This window comes from Molothrus aeneus, chromosome 1, assembly GCF_037042795.1.
Source record: "Molothrus aeneus isolate 106 chromosome 1, BPBGC_Maene_1.0, whole genome shotgun sequence".
Lineage (NCBI taxonomy): Eukaryota > Metazoa > Chordata > Aves > Passeriformes > Icteridae > Molothrus > Molothrus aeneus.
In genome coordinates this window covers 96640359-96655920 of record NC_089646.1, presented here as the reverse complement: position 1 = coordinate 96655920, position 15562 = coordinate 96640359, and the positions used below count along the sequence as shown (strand labels likewise).

At 41.3% G+C, this 15562-nt stretch overlaps 1 protein-coding gene across 2 annotated transcripts in view; it reads left to right on the top strand.

Moving 5' to 3' along the window:
- The first annotated feature begins 1364 nt into the window (after positions 1 to 1364).
- Positions 1365 to 15562, top strand: part of SOCS6 (suppressor of cytokine signaling 6) — a 28361-nt gene continuing 14163 nt past the window's right edge. The window contains exons 1-2 of one of the 2 annotated variants that reach the window (XM_066561181.1): positions 1365 to 1443; positions 3528 to 3607. The gene's annotated coding sequence lies outside the window, so the exon portion shown is untranslated. The remainder of the gene's footprint in view (positions 1444 to 3527; positions 3608 to 15562) is intronic. The other variant, XM_066561193.1, reaches the window with a different exon arrangement.

The following is a 15562-nucleotide window of genomic DNA, read 5'->3' as shown; positions in this document are numbered from 1 at the left end:
TCAAGGAAAGTGTGTAACTCTATAAATGCCTGGGATATAAAAATATGAATGCAATCAGGACGCACTCTGACCTCAAATAACCTAGGCAATTAAACAAGTCCCTCACCTGAACTCATAAACACCTCAGAACTCAGAATTCAAGCAGGATGTGTGTGAATATTCTCACGATCTTGAGTTTCAATGGATACTTTTTAACCTTGAAGTCAGTTGTTTCATAATAAGTCATACAAATACTCTTACTGACTGTCATGCGACTACATAGGTAAGCAAATTATGCTTCTCTGCGCAAATCTGGTTGTTGATTTGCATCAGTTATAAGCACCACAAGCAGGAATTGAAGTAGTATTTTCCTAGCTCCACGCCAGTCAGCAAACAGGACTTGTGACAACTTTTAAGAGCCGTATCATCCATAGATTTTAAACCTTCGCACCCTGCTAGTCACTTCCATCAGTCTCACACATCCTAAATTAAGAATTGTTTTCTTGCTCTCGAGCTAGCATTTTATTTTTAAAAAGAGACCGGAGAACAAGCAATCAAAGCAGTCTGCTTGGCTGAAGTTGCTGCAGCACAGCTGATATATGCCTGAAGTTTAGTGTCACTTTTCTCGAGGAGATCTGTGAAACAGAGTTGAACACAAAAGCAATGCCTGTTCTGGCGCGTCGCTTTCACGCCAAGAGAGGTGTGAGGGAAGGTGAAGCGGAGGAGAAATCATCCCCCTCCTTCTCCCGCTCCCTCTCCAGCGCAAGCGGGCCTGGCGGGGAGCGCCCGTGGCCGGCGGGGCAGCGGGGGCGGCTGAGGGACCCCTCTGGCCGGGCGCTGCCAGGGAGGGGCTGCCCCCGCCAGAAGGAATAGGGGAGGCAGCTCCCTGTGGACTTGGTTGATGAGCTCCTGTCGCCCAGCGGAGCGGTCACACACCGGAGCGCGTGGGGGAGAGAGGAAAGGGCCGGGGCTAACAAAGCCAGACCGCCTCCCTGCCTCCATTCCAGCGCGGCTCCCGGCCGCCCCCCGCGGGTTTCCCGCGGCCGCCCAGCGGGAACGAGCCCGGGGCGAGGCGCCCGGACCCGAGTGAGGGAAGGGTCCCGGTTTCTGCGGGGCAGACGTGCCGCAGGGGGCTGGTGGAGTCCGCCGGGCGGCGGGGGGGGCCGGGCGGGTGTAGGACGGAGCGGGGATGCCCGCGGCCCTCCTGCCGCCGCCGGGCTGTGCGCGGGCGCCGCAGCCGCAGCCGTAGCCGTGCCTGCCGCAGGCGGCGGCCATCGCGGGCTCGCCACCCCCGTGCGCTCCTCCGAGGACAGAGGGGTGGGGGCAGAGGAGGCGGAGGAAGCGGCGGCGGCGGCGCCAGGAACAGGGAGGCGGCGGCACGGCGAGGGAGGGAGCCAGAGCCGAAGCCGGGCCGGGCCCCGCGAAAGCAACAGCAGAGCCAGCTCCTCCTTCTCCTCCTCCTCGGTGAGTGCCGCTCCGCCACCCCCGGAGGTTGCTCCCCGCCGAGCCCGGGAGCCGGCGGAGGCCGGGCCGCACCGCTGAGGTGCCCGGGAAGAGGCCCGCGCCGGGAGCGGGACACCGCGGCCTCCGCTGGGTGAGCGTCCCCGGGGCAACGGCGCGCCGCGGCCCGGCTCCCCCCTGCCTTCACCGCTGGGCGCAGAGGGCTGGTGCGGTGGAGGGAGAGCCAATGGATTGGGCCGGTGCGGTTCGCCACTTGCCCGCCGCCCTCTTCCCGGGCCGCGGCCCCGGCCTCCGCTCCCTTTGTTTGCTGGGCTCCCCGAGCCCGCGGCGGTGCCAGGCCCTGCGGAGGCACCGGGGCCGCGGCGCGGCCTGCGAGGCGGCCGGGCGGGAAGCAGTGCCGGGCCCGGGCCGGCGAGGCGCTGCCCAACCCCCGCCGTGACAGGAGGGGGCCAGGCCAGCCTCTCGTCCCCGCCAGTGGCGGCAGCGGGGCCCGCCGGGCTCCGTGCTCCTACCCTGGGCCACTGCCCGAATGTACCCCGCGCCTACTGGTGCCATTGTGGGGGGGGCGGAATTGGGCTGATTTCCCTTTACCCCGCCGTGAAACCTGCCTTCACTTGAGGCTTGTATGTCCCCGTCTCCGGCGGGGCGGGTGCCCGGAGGTGGGGATTTGGCAGCCGGGGTCGGGGTTTGTGCCGTGCAGGAGCCCCGGGTTGTTGCGAGGTGAGGGTGCGCCAAGGGCTCCCGAAGGGGCGAGCGAGAGGCTCATTTCTGTGACAGGCAGCACTTAAGAACTTGACTTTAACAAAAGCCTTACCAGATCCGCAAACTTTACTCGCTTTCATTGTTCTTCGAGCTGCTTTTTACACTCTCTTTCCGTAAAGATGCCACTTAGAAAATAATTAGCCCATGCCAACCCATTTGCTTATGAAAAAAGCCTTTGCAAAACAACGGGTTTTTGAGAGATGCAGAGGATGATGCTTCTGTGATAGGAGGGTACTTTGGCTATGTCTTTCTGTCCCCTTTATTTTTGTCTTCCTATGTTTTCAATATCATCTTAGTTTGGAACACAGTGGGTTTTTTTTCATGTGGAGTAGGTTACTGCATTAAAGAAATTGGTCGTAGAATATGCCTTAGTCAGGAAAACTGACTTCCCCTTAAAAAATTCTTGTGCCTTTCACTGTGAGGACCCAACCACTCTTTCCTACAGGCCAAGAATGTTTATGCCATGTCTATCCTCTTAATACACCTGTAGTTAAATGCTTGCTCCAGGCCTCCTGTCTTGGAGAGTTGCTGTCTGCACAAGTACTCAAGGAATAATGTCTCTGCATTTCTGCTCTGGGTGGAAAAAACCAGGACTGGTTCTGTTTCTGATTTTTGTTTGTGCTAATAGATACATCTTTAGATTGTAGAAAATATGGAAGCTTTGGTGCGATTATAAAATAAATTACTTAGCTTGGCTGGATGACTCTCAACAACTAGAGAATGTGTAGGTATTTTTTTAAGTCTTCTGCAATAAGACAGTAGTCATAACTCACAGTTTTACTTGTAACTTAAGACTGACAATTTCAGCTTTTTCAAAATGCTTACTTTTTTGATGTGTTAAACAGTACTTGAAGGGAGTTTTCACTTCCTATTCAATATTTCTTGGGGTTTTGGCATTGCTCTGTGCTTGGAACTGAGCTTACTTGAAACAGGTTCATGTCTTGTATGCTTAATCAGGGATGTGTTCCCTATATCCCAAGTTTTGAGATTTAAGTAGATTTTTTTAAAGTTAAAATCTAATGAAATTAAGCATTAATACTTAAAAGTTTAAGTGATAACAGAGTATTGTTATGCAGACATACCCACATTAGCTAACTCCCTGGACAGCTGGAAGGGTATGGAGTAGTTAGGGAGAAGCTCTGTGTTGTTTCCAGGGGTTCCATGAGCATCACTTTAATGTACTGCATGTATTGCAGCATCACAGTGTTTGCATGGATTCAGAAGACGTGATGGATAATTCTAAGTTTCATAAAAACTTGATGTACTGAAATTTAAAACCAGTTGTGTGTTAATTTACACTATGCTATTAACTTCTTTGATCCTAGATTGTGAAGTTGGTCAGTAACCTTGGCTTATTCTTGGAGAGGGATGGTTTGAAGAAATGGTAACTGGTTCCTACTGTTCTGTGAGTAGATTACAACTTCGGACTCTCCTTAACATAATTAATTGATAGAGTGAGAGTGTAACAAAAAGTTGTTTGTACAAAACAAGTTAATTATTTCTGCTCTTTCTTATTAATTTTTTTTTATAGTCTTACAGTAATTCGAACACAAACAGTTGCAGGACTTCATTTGGTAGGGCTGCCCTGAGTTCACTACATATTTACTATGCTATTGTTGGCAAAACATGGGCCATAGTCCAGGGTAATCCCTAACTCAAGTGCCTTTTTTTCTCTTTCTTTACGGCCCTCTTGGTCCTACACAGCACTAGTTTAGCAGTGTTTGGGTAGTACAATGCAATAACATAAAATAGATAGAAAGGAGACTGTTCTCAGCTGGTGTGTGCCTCAGTGTTTTGTTGATAGGGCTTTAATGTGTGTTAGCAACAAATTAGAGAGGGTGGCTCAAGCAGTTCTGATGCTCCAAGGAAGAAAATACGATACAAATAGTATAAAAGGGAATGTAATACAGATGCTAAAATGGCTTGAATATAAATTGGATAGGATGAAAAACAGAATAGAGATAGATATCTTATGCCATGTAACTGTATATTTTGTACTGTAAAGTATTAAACTGAGAGCAAATACAGAACTTTGAGTTGAGAACTCTTTTTTATGTTTTTTATTTTCCAGAAAAGAAATAATTATATCTGTAATGTTCCTTGTCCTTATGTTTATTCTAAAATTTGTTTGCATTCTGTTTTGTTGCACATCTGATTTTCTGGAAATAAATATCAGTCTTCAGAAGACAAAGGTCCCAAGGTCTTATCACCTTTGACCTGGACCCTCGCAATAAATTTGTAGTAGTAGAGAAGGAAGTATCCTTTAAGAAAAACTTTTCTAAAAATCATTCTTGATGATTTCAGATGTCAAGTTGCATACAACAGTATGTTTTTGTAGAAAAGAAGATGATTGTGCTTGTAATGGGATATTTATTGTCCAGGATTAAAAAGCAGATTCGTACCACTCAAATATATTTTTGATACCGCAGAATAAAAAAATTCATGGTACACAGTACATTCCTTCTTTTATAATTGTTTTACTTTTTCCTCTTGAAATAATTGATTTCTGAATTAAAACACTGTACTATACAAGTTGAATAAATTTCTGTGTTAAAAATAGTTAGTTACATTACTTTTGAAAGAAAGATTTAGAAACTTGGTGGGTTTTGTTGCAGAATGTTTTTCCCCCGTAGCTGAATTGAAAAAGCTATTGAAACAAAAACCTGTCACCTACTTCAGCCTCTCCTGGTGAATAAAACCAAACTGAAAGCAAACTGGCCTATAATTATTGCCCTGGATGAAAATGGAAAGCTGACTGTATGTAAAGTGTTGACTGATACATCAAGGTTATGAAAAAGGTACACAAACTTTGCTGGAGTCTACACAGACTGAATTTGAATAGGCAACGTGAAGCAAAATCTGGCTTAGTCTACCTATTTTGAGAATTAAAATTTTCAGATCAAAGCATTAGAAATTTAGTTGCAAGTACTTAAACTCACTTAAATAAAAGTTGCTCTGGATATTTTGTTTTGGTAGTTTTTGTGGTCTTCTTTTGTCGTGTACAGGCGTGCAAACAATAAGTATTTAGAACTCCAGACAATTTCAGAAGACTTTGAGGTGTTTGGCTTTGCAAATCTAACTGCTCTTCATTAGTCTGTAATGTGGATTTAATAACCTATCTTTGCATATTTTTAATTTTTAAAAGATTAATTAAACTGTTATCTCTCATTAAATTATTTTCTGGAAAATATTAAGATAAAATACTTTGAAAACCATTGGTCCTTTTCTGTCTCCTTAACCATTCACATAACACTTTGGACTCTGAGGGACTCAGTTGGCCTCATTTATGAGGCCACATGTTACCTAAAAAATTCTTTCTTGGTTGCTGCATCACCAAGAAAACTATGCAAGTTAAATGTAGGTGTTTGTTTAGCATGGATGTCAATAGAGTGGCTGACTTGTTCTGCCTCTGACTTTAAACTCCATTGAAGGAATGGAGTTTAAAGTCAGAATGAAAAAAATCTTTCTTGCAGGTAAAGCCAAGCATAGAATGCTGTATATAGACATTTCTGTCCAGGTGCTGCTCCCCACACATTGCTTCCTTTTTTGTATATTTCATGCACATAGCCTCTCATGCTCTGTCTTCTGGGAAACAGTCTTTTTGTAATCTGCCAAGTGCAATAGGTTGGCAATTAAAAAAAATCATAGATTTGTAAAGTGAGTGAGTTTTTGTTGTAAACACCAATTAATCTTGCTGTAAACTGCTGTAAAATAGTTTTGGATGAGAGCCATTTTCTCTGGAAGTGAAGGTATAGATAGTAGATATTAGTAATTTTTTCTGAGAGTTTAAGTGGTCTGAAGTTAAAAATTTAAACCAAGAAAATGAGCTGTGCATATTATTAAGTAAATCACACACATATGTGGTATTGTTCTTTGCTTTTTAGTGCACTGTATAATCAGCAGCTGTACTTGTGTCATTTAACTTGGATGTATGTGATACTGACCTGTAAGAGCAGTTGTGATAGGTTTTTAGGGTCTTGAATTCATGTGGTGAATGCAGCTAGGAGATAAAGTGGTTAATTTTAGCATTTGAGAGTCCCAAAGTTATTAAATCTGCTTTTTTCTCAAGGATATTCTGTATTGCTTAAAACAGTACATAGAGTGCTACTTTTGAAAACATTGTTGGAAATGAGATTCCAGTCAGACTTGGTTTTACAGTGTGTGATCTCTTCTTTTTTCTTGAGTAGTTTTATTCTTAATTAATCTTGACGTTTTCTGGTAAATGTGCTAAAACAGTAGCTTGTAGGAGTCTTGAGTAGGTGATTGTTTTTCCTTCTCCAAAGCAGTCTGCATTCCTCAAATAGGTTGAGAACATAGTAGGCTACTCCAAATGTTTCTTTTTGGTCCCATGATGTCTCTAATACAGTGGTCAAACTTGCCTTCTTTTTTTGTTCCTTCTGATTTCGGGAATTCTGTCTCTCCTGGCTTTACCTCAGCAAGTGCTGCAGGACTGGGCAGTTACAAGCTGTAATTTTGACTGGTTTTTGACATCAGTAATGGCTTTTAATACCCTTGGAATCCCTTTGGGTTAGTAATCAGGTATCAGATTAGGAGTTTTAATCAAATAGAGAAACAGAGACAAGTGTCAGCAGGGCAAAGGTTTTTGATTACAGAAGGTGTGCCTTCTAGGATAAGCTGTGTGGAAGCTGTACTCCAAAAACAGGGTAGGCAGCATTTCAGATGGATGTTCTTTCAGGAGCTGGTGGGAACTGGGCGAGTAAGGAATTCTCGCCAGATTCACTAACAGAAGCTGTTTGTGCAGGGATACTGGTTTGGGTGAAACTTGTGCTGGGGGAATTTTCCAAGGTGGAATTTTGGTCAGCCCAAGGAGACTGGCTCTAGAATAGTTGGTTTGTGCATTCAGACCTACGAGTCACTAAGGTGTGTGTAAGAGCTTAAGTCTCAGTCTGTATAAGGTAGGTGCCTAGTGGCTTTTTTATTCCTTCCCCTCCCTGTTCTCTCTGCAGCAGAAAAGAGACGAAACCAGTGCTGATCAATTCACACTGAAACATTGACTTTCTTCCTCTTTTTGGCTTTTGAAAGGAAAAGAGCTGCTGGTTAGTACTCGTAAGTAATGCCGAGAGGTAATAAAATACTAGCCATTAGCCTTTGGCATTATTTTGTGCAAAAAATCCAGTTACTTGGGAAAATACTTGCAGTGAGCGTAAATATTCTATGGTCCCTTACTGCAGGGATAAAAGTCTCTATTCACCAATAGCACTTATCTGAGCTGTTGTCTAATCCAGTGATGATAAGAAGAAGACAGTGAATTGAAGTTGTTATATCAGTACTGACTCCTATGTTCTGTGTATTACAAAAATAAGTGCTTTTGGAATCTGCAGTGTTTTAAATGTTGTTTGACAGGGGAAAAAAAAAAGAACTTAAGTTCTATGTATCAGCATTGAAAAGCATGTATCCCCTTGATTATCTTTTTTTTTTTTTTTAATTGGGCTAATACTTTTTTTTCCTTCATTTTATTTATAGTGTGTCTTTAATGTCAGAACTGGAGAAAAGAAAGTCAGTGTGCATGGACACGACTCTTTTATTCGTGGTTGAACTTTGAAGCTTAGCTCGCTTTTGCAGCCAGGCTTCGATACTCCTGGCTCTGCAGAAATTTGACCTTGCTCTGGAGATAGCTATCTTAAGGGCTTTGAGTTTGTGTAAATCTGATAGAGCACATTACTTCATACAGACAGTGAAAATTTTATCTTTGATCCTGTCTGTGTGTAACAATTTATACACTGATGTGAAGTTGCTCAGTGTAAGGCCCAATTTTTTCATGTGCAAGCTGAATATAATGTACAGTGAGGAGTCCCATTGAGTTAAATGGCTGCTCACAGTTAATTAATCTTCGTTGGGTTAGGACAGAATATTAGCAAAATCAGATAGTTTAGGGCTAAGTGTAAAATGATTTCCTGCTACTGGCAACGTTATTTAAAAAAAACCCACGACAGCCCTGAACCAACCATCTTCCAGTGTGCATCAGGACAAAACAGTGTTTGTCTAAAAACTGCCATTAATATATTTGCCATCAGATTCATTGGTTGGGGTAGTGAGCCATTTCTGTCTGCAGGTGATGAGAGTGTAGGTGTAGGAGAAAAAAAGAATTTCCTGATCTTAATCATGAATAATTAAGAGGCTCTCTCATTTTGACCCAAAATGAGAAAATTTGCATGTAGACTAAGTTTTGTCCAAACTGGTCTAGTCCTGTAAAAAGGTTTTACTCTGACAAGTCAGGACTTTATGAAAAAGATGGCTAAACAGCTTTGCCTATGCAGTTAAAATTCTGTTCCTATTCTGGTCAGTGTGCAAGTTGTGCAGTGTTAGGGTATGTGCCTTCTTACAAGCACCCTTGGACTTAAAAGGGTGAAATTAGAAATTTATGTAATGTTTCACCTTCTTTTTTAAGGGGAAACAAAGTGTAAAAGTAATTTTGTGAGTTAGATGGAGATAATACTCTCTCTACAGGTGTGTTTACCTGGTGTATTTGACAGTACTTTAAGCACAGCCGTGTCTCCTATTTCCCATGTGTGGATAGACTCTAAACCATAAAGAAGATAATTAATTAACTGTTCTTATTGGGCCTCCTGCCAGTGAAATTGGGAAGGGAAATATTTTACATAAACTGTGTTTTGCATTCTCATTTTCTGAAATGCAGAGCTTCGATTACTTTCTGCAGTGGTTCCTAAGACCTTGGAGGGGCAGCCAGGCCAAACACATGGGGGGATCAGTGGGCCCATGGTGCTTGGTGCTTGACTGATACAGATTCTGTTACTGGAGCATATTCCAGGAGAGACTGCTTAATTAGAGGTACTCAGGATGATTGCCCCTTGGGCTCCACCTGACTCAAGATCCCCCCAGTCTTTAAATAAGGAGAAGGAAGTTCTGTTCCTACCCCTTCACCCCCTGCCTTCTGGTTTGTTGTGTTGTGCTGGCTTGTCTGTAAAAGAAACCTTACTTTCTGTTTCGCTGGTTGGATCTCTTTTCCTGGCCATGAAAGACTGATCCTTCTTTAGCTGATACTATTTGACAATCTCAGTCGAATTGTATCTCATTAAATAGTATGTGTGTTCCAGAATAGAATTGAGGTGCAACTATGTAAGAGTGGGTTCCTTATGCTTGATGTACTAAGTGCTCCTTTGCCTTTAAAATGGATTCCCAAGTGTGTGTGACTGGATTGTTGTCACTATTACTTATTTAGGACCATAGATAATAGATGGATATTGGGTCTGTCATCTATGTGAAGGACAAAATGTATCTGCAGTGAAATATGAAATTAAATACTAAAGTGTGTAGCTAAAAATTTCCTTGTCATTTGCACATGTAGTTTCACAGACTGGAGCAGTACAGGCTGCATTTCCCAGTGATGTAAAAGTATAGGATATAACAGCTTGCTAGGTAGAGCCCTCATTCAGAATGTAAGATAGCCATGGTAATTTTCCACTTTTGTCCTTTCTGTATGAGGACTACTCTGCACACCAGCCTTTCAGTTGCTCTGTGGTGTGAAAGGATTTCTATTCCTTCTTCTAAAGCCGTTCTGAAGAAGACTAACAGAGCTGAAAATCATCTAGATAGTGTGCCTTTTCTCATCCTGGTGGGGTAAGCAACTGATCCGGAGAGGGAAAACCTGCTTCTGACTTTCTCTCCCAATTCATCTTGCATCTGAAACTGTTGCTGCACAGTAGGATATATTGAGACTCTCCTTTCGTGCTGTCTAGGACCACTGCCCAAGTAATTAGACTTTGTAGTTTGATTTCCATTTGTGCAAGCTCCTTATGTGATCCAAAGGAATTCTATGATCATGCTTCCACTTCTCATGATGGCCATAAAAAGAAGTGATTGCCACTGAATTTTATGTGACATGGTTCTGGGTGATGATAGACAGTATTAAAAATGTAGATAAAGGTGTTAACCACAGGGCAGCCACTGATAGTGTTCTTTTAACACTAAGTACTTCTGCTTTTATATACAAAAAATAAGACTAAAGGCTATTGAGGAGCTTTTAGTTAAAAGAAAAAAAAATCTCTGAAATTCTGATGCTTCCTTGATTAAGCTGCTCCCTGTATGTAAGGATTTTCAAGAACAACAAAGGTCCACATGTCTATGAAAGTTTTAAGGAACTTGATTGTTGTAGTATGCCCAAAGTACTTGCAGCTCCTGTAGATTTTTAGAGGGACTGCTTATGCTTTGATACTGAAAAAAAAGAATTCTAACTTGGACAAAAGCCAGATTTTTTTTATTTTAGGTAAGAGTAGTTACAGTTATGACCTTTGCAGTTTGTCAAAATATACCTGGCTTTCAATTGTATTTTTGGAAAGCAGGCCATCAGCCTCAGTCAGATCTGTTGTTACAAGCAGAATGGGGTGGGGGTTGTGAGAATGCTTTGTGCCATGCTAGTGACACCAGTTTAGCCAACTCAGAGCTTGTATCATGCAAAACATAAACTCTGCGCCTTGGCCTATTTGTTAGTCTGAATTTGCTTTCTTTGCACATTGTACTTCAATCACTTTAATCAATGGTTTAGAGCTAACCTTGAAAGGTGTTTGAGTGTTGCTGCGCTTTTTTTTCCCTTTTTTTTTTTTAAGAAGAAGGGGACTTGTTTTATTTTTTTGTTACCATTCTCCATAACTTTGGTGGTTTGCTTTTATTTTTTCTGCATCTTTTTAACGTCTTTGGCTACATAGCACTGATGGATTCTCTGCTCCTCATCCTGCTACCTGGTACTGTAACATGGGCTATTCATTTGCTTACTGCTTTGATAAATAAAACAACTGGCTGAAAGAACTTTGTGAAATATCTGCTGAATTGTGATGTTTTAAAGGAAGTCGGGAAGTTGAATCGTGACTAGAGGACAGTGATAGAAAGTTTACTGAAACGTTTGGTATATTTCAAAAGAATAATGAAACCCAAGCTTGTGTGTTTGACTTACTCCTCCATTGTCAGCAAACCGCTGAAAGGGACCAGAAGAAGTTTAAGTGATCTCTTGCAGCACATGGCACTTTGCTGTTGCAGTCAACTCTTGGTGCTGCTGTTCTTTGGTTCTGCTGCCATCTTAGAGAAGTGTGGGAGATTTCAGATTTAGGTAGGGTAGGTGTTTTCTCAAAACCCCAGCAGCTCTCACCCCTTTGCCCCATAGCTCCACATTATGTGAATTAAAAATTTAGGTTTCAGAATTAAACTACCTTCTTTTTGACTGATGGTGCATGTTATTCAGCTTATGAATCCATCTAAAACAAGTGAAAATTAATCTTTCTGTGTTCTGACTCATGAAGTGTTGAATTGAACATTGAGTGCCTGTGCACCAGCATTTAAATGTTGGACAGAGAGATGGTAAAAATGTCCTTAATGAAGTAAATAATTCTGCCTGGAATTTTGAGTTTAATTGGTGTCCTGTAAGTAAATGGTAGGACTATACATTTTAAAGGATGTTGGAGAGCAGCATTAATGTAAACATTTTTGTCCCACATGTGAAAGAAGAAAGAGAATTGGTTAGGAAACTCTTCTGGCTTTTCTCAACTTCTGAATTCTTGGACTTTGAACCTTAATGAAATTGTCTACTATGTTTCCTATATAAACAGTTCAGATAAAGGATATAAAATTACTTTTCTCACTATGCTGTTCAAGAGGGAAAGCACAAAGGATTTTACTTGCTGAGAGAAGTTGATTGTGATTATTTTAGTGATAATGTTTTAAATTTTCATGAAAGTAAAATTGTTAGTGGAACTTAGAGATTGTTTTTAAAGGTTTAATATTTTTCACTGCTGGTTTCTTAATGCAATGATATAAAAAGTATCTCCTAAGCCTTTCACTTTTTAACAGTTGATCAGAATTGAAAAACCATTCACAGTAACAAAATACTTATACTTCTAGTGAATGTGGGTGGTATCTTTAAGGTCAGAGGTAAACATTTTTATGGTACAATGAAACAGTTTTTGTGAACATCGTCTCTCTTGAGAAATGGAGATGTTTCATGTCACTTTTCTCCTTGGTTTTCAAAATACTTTGGAGTACCAGAGAAACCTTTTCCTGTGTTTAGAAATACCCTTGGATTTTTGTATATGTAAGAATATATGAATTTTTGCCATGGTTGCTCTCCTAGCTGGGACACTGCCTTTCTGCTTATTTGATAAAACTTGGTTGGGCAGCCCTCGTGGAACTTCAGGGCATACACAGAAACCTTGCATGGTTGAGTTTTCTTTCTGTGGGAAGTAATGCTAAAACAAACAATAGTCTCTGAATGTGAGTTTAACTCTTGAGCTTTTTTTTTCTTGAACTTTTGAGAAGTGACTAGGGAACTTGGCTTCTTGAAAGGAAGCCTCTTACTTTATGTGAGACACTCTATTGCAGTATTTTATGTATTTGTTGGTATTGCAGGGATTAGAATGACCTTGGTTGACTAAATATACTTATTGTTTAAATGTAGGCAATGCCTTTTCATCCCAGGTCTTTCATAGTTCACTGAATATTTCTCTTTTCAATGAGTTTTACTGAAAGGACGCATACACTTTCAAATTATGCATATGTTATACATGTATTGTAGTAACACAATTGGTTATTGCTTTGGAAAAAATGTTGCTGTCTTTAGTTAAAAAAAATTGAATTAAATCTATGATAATTTCACAAAATTACTTTTCTTTCACAATGAACACATGAATGATATCAGTTGTTGGTGTTTGTATTCTGTTAGAATTTTCCAAGCTTAAAGATATGAACTGATTTAATGTGCATAAAAAAGGAAAGCCATAGAGGCAGGAGTCTGCAGGTTGAAAACTTATCAAATCTGAGTTGTATGGCAACTAGATGCCTTGATGCAAGGTAAGGAGTATCCAGTATTTACAGTAAACATTTTTATATGGTCTGGAGGGGAAGGGTAGAACCTTTGTGACATCCGTGTAGCAAATACGTTGTATTTCTCTGATAATTTAGTGAAGGAAGTCCCAAAACAGAGGTCAGTCCTTTTTTCTCTGTGATTCTGGGGACTGTGCTTATTAGCTGCTTCCTCCTCAGCATGCTTGGAGATTTCTCTGCATGTGTGAACTCTGTACAGATGTTGTGGAAGATCTTTCCACTTTTATTTCTCTTTAATCAAGGCACTGTGTTCTTTCCCCTCAGACCATAAATGAGTTCATTTAATCCTTCCACTTATGTTGACGGTTAACTGTCTCAAAGAATTGCTGCATCTTAGCTTGAATTGAGAGGATAGTGTTATCTTCTAAGGAAAGAAGGCTTTTATTCTTATTGAAAATGGCCTGATGGAGGCAGGTGGGGGTGATAGCAGTAAAAGCATTGGAGATTCTACCTGGTCATACAAATTCCAAGGGTCATTCAGTCTCAATGAAAAACTGTACTGGGGAGGTTAATTTGGTGTCAGCATCAGTCATGAGATCCAAGGCAGAATGGTACAAGACAGTGTAAGGCTGCAGTGTATTGCTGTTTGCTCTGGCCTTCTAGAAGAGCTGAAAAATCAGAAAATGAGTCTTCCTGCAATTACATGTTCTCCAGTTGCAGAACATGACTGTGCTGCATATGGCAAAAAAACAGAATCCTCTTTTTCTGTGTAGTGAATTATAAAGCCAGTTGCTATCCTGAAAGCTTTTTCAGGTGCCTTTGTTTCAGCTTGTGTATTTGGTAGACAGATTGCTATAAAATATATTTATCTTTAGAGTTTAACAACGTTTCTTTTGTTCCTGCTGGAATACATTAGATTACTACATTTGAATTATTGCTTGAAGAATTTAAGTACTATGTTTTTGGCATACTTTTTAAAAGGTTGGGGTTTTTTTTGTATCTGGATATTTTGAAAGGAATTGTATTACCTGGAGCTAATTTGTGCAGATTTTTTTTCTTTTTTTTTTTTAATATCTTTGATGCCAGGTGGATGTTATTTTTGGAAATAAAGGCCAATTACATATGGTCCTGGTTGTCCATCAGTTAAGCATAAATGACAAATGTAAGTGGAAAGGTGAGCAGTTTACCACTTACTGGTGAAGATACTTGTTTTACAAACATGGGCTATGAAGCCACCTGTTGGCTAGATAGTGTGGCAAGTGAGGTGTTTAAAAGTTATGTTTAACTTTGTTTTGGGGTTTGTTTGTTTTGGGTTTGTTTTTTCCCTTGTGAATGTGACTTCATAGCTTTTCTGATATGTTGTTTTCTCATTTTTGCTCCTCAAGAAGAGAGTATCCCCCTGTTGCCCCAAAGAAAGCAGAACTATCAGTCATGCTTGCTTGGTGCTATAGTAATTTAAAATTACTTCATCTGTCTTTATTTTCATATTAGGTGACTGGGACCGGCAGAAGCAAAAAAAAAAAAAAGACTATAACAAATTAACAACTCGTAATTTAAGGAAAATGACAATATTTAAAAATTTGTAGTATAGTGACCTATGTAGTGATGCTGTACAAACCAATATAATTTTCAATAGAAACATGAATCACAGAATATTTTGAGTTGGAAGGGACTCAATGTGGGGTGATGCTTCCCCCAACTCAGAGCAGAGTGGGACAATCCCTTCCCTTGCCCATTTGGTGATGCTGTGCCTGATGCCCCCCAGGACAGGCTTGGCCCTCCTGGCTGCCAGGGCACTGCTGACTCAGGTTCAACTTGCCATCGACCAGGACCCCCTGTTCCCTTTCTGTGGCACTGCTTTGCAGCATCTCATTCCCCAGTCTGTCTGTACATTTGGGATTGCCCCATCCCCGGTGCAGAATTGGGCACTTGCCCTTGTTAAACTTGAATGGTTGGTGATTGCCCAGCCCTCTAACTTTTCAAGGTCTCTCTGCAGGACCTCTCTGCTCCTCCCAATTTTGTGTCATCTGCAAACTTGCTCAGTATCTCTTCCAGTTCTGTGTCCAAGTCATTTATAAAGACGTTGAAAGAAGCACAGGGCTGAGGATGGAGCCCTGCAGAGCCCCACTGGTGAGAGGTCACAGTCTGATGTCACCTTATTCACTACAACCCTTTGTGCCCGACTCGTGAGCCAGTTGCTCACCAATCCCATGCTGTGTTTATCCAGCTGTGTGCTGGACGTTTTGTCCAGAAGGATCCTGTGACAGTACCAAAAAGTACTGAAATCCAAAAAGATAATATCAGTTTGCTTCCTTTGATCACCTAGGTGGGTTACCTTGTCATAAAGGGAAATCAGGTTTGACAAGCAGGACTTTCCTCTCATGACACAGCGTTCTGGCTGTGACCAATGACTGAGTTGTCCTCCAGATGTTTTTCAATACCTCCTAGAATTATCATCTCTGTATTGGTACCATATGGCATGAGGTTTCTCTTTCTATTTCTATTACTTTTCCTGTATTTTCCTCTTTCTCCTTGCAATGTCTTCCCTTTTTTTTTTCCTAGTGATTTTTTT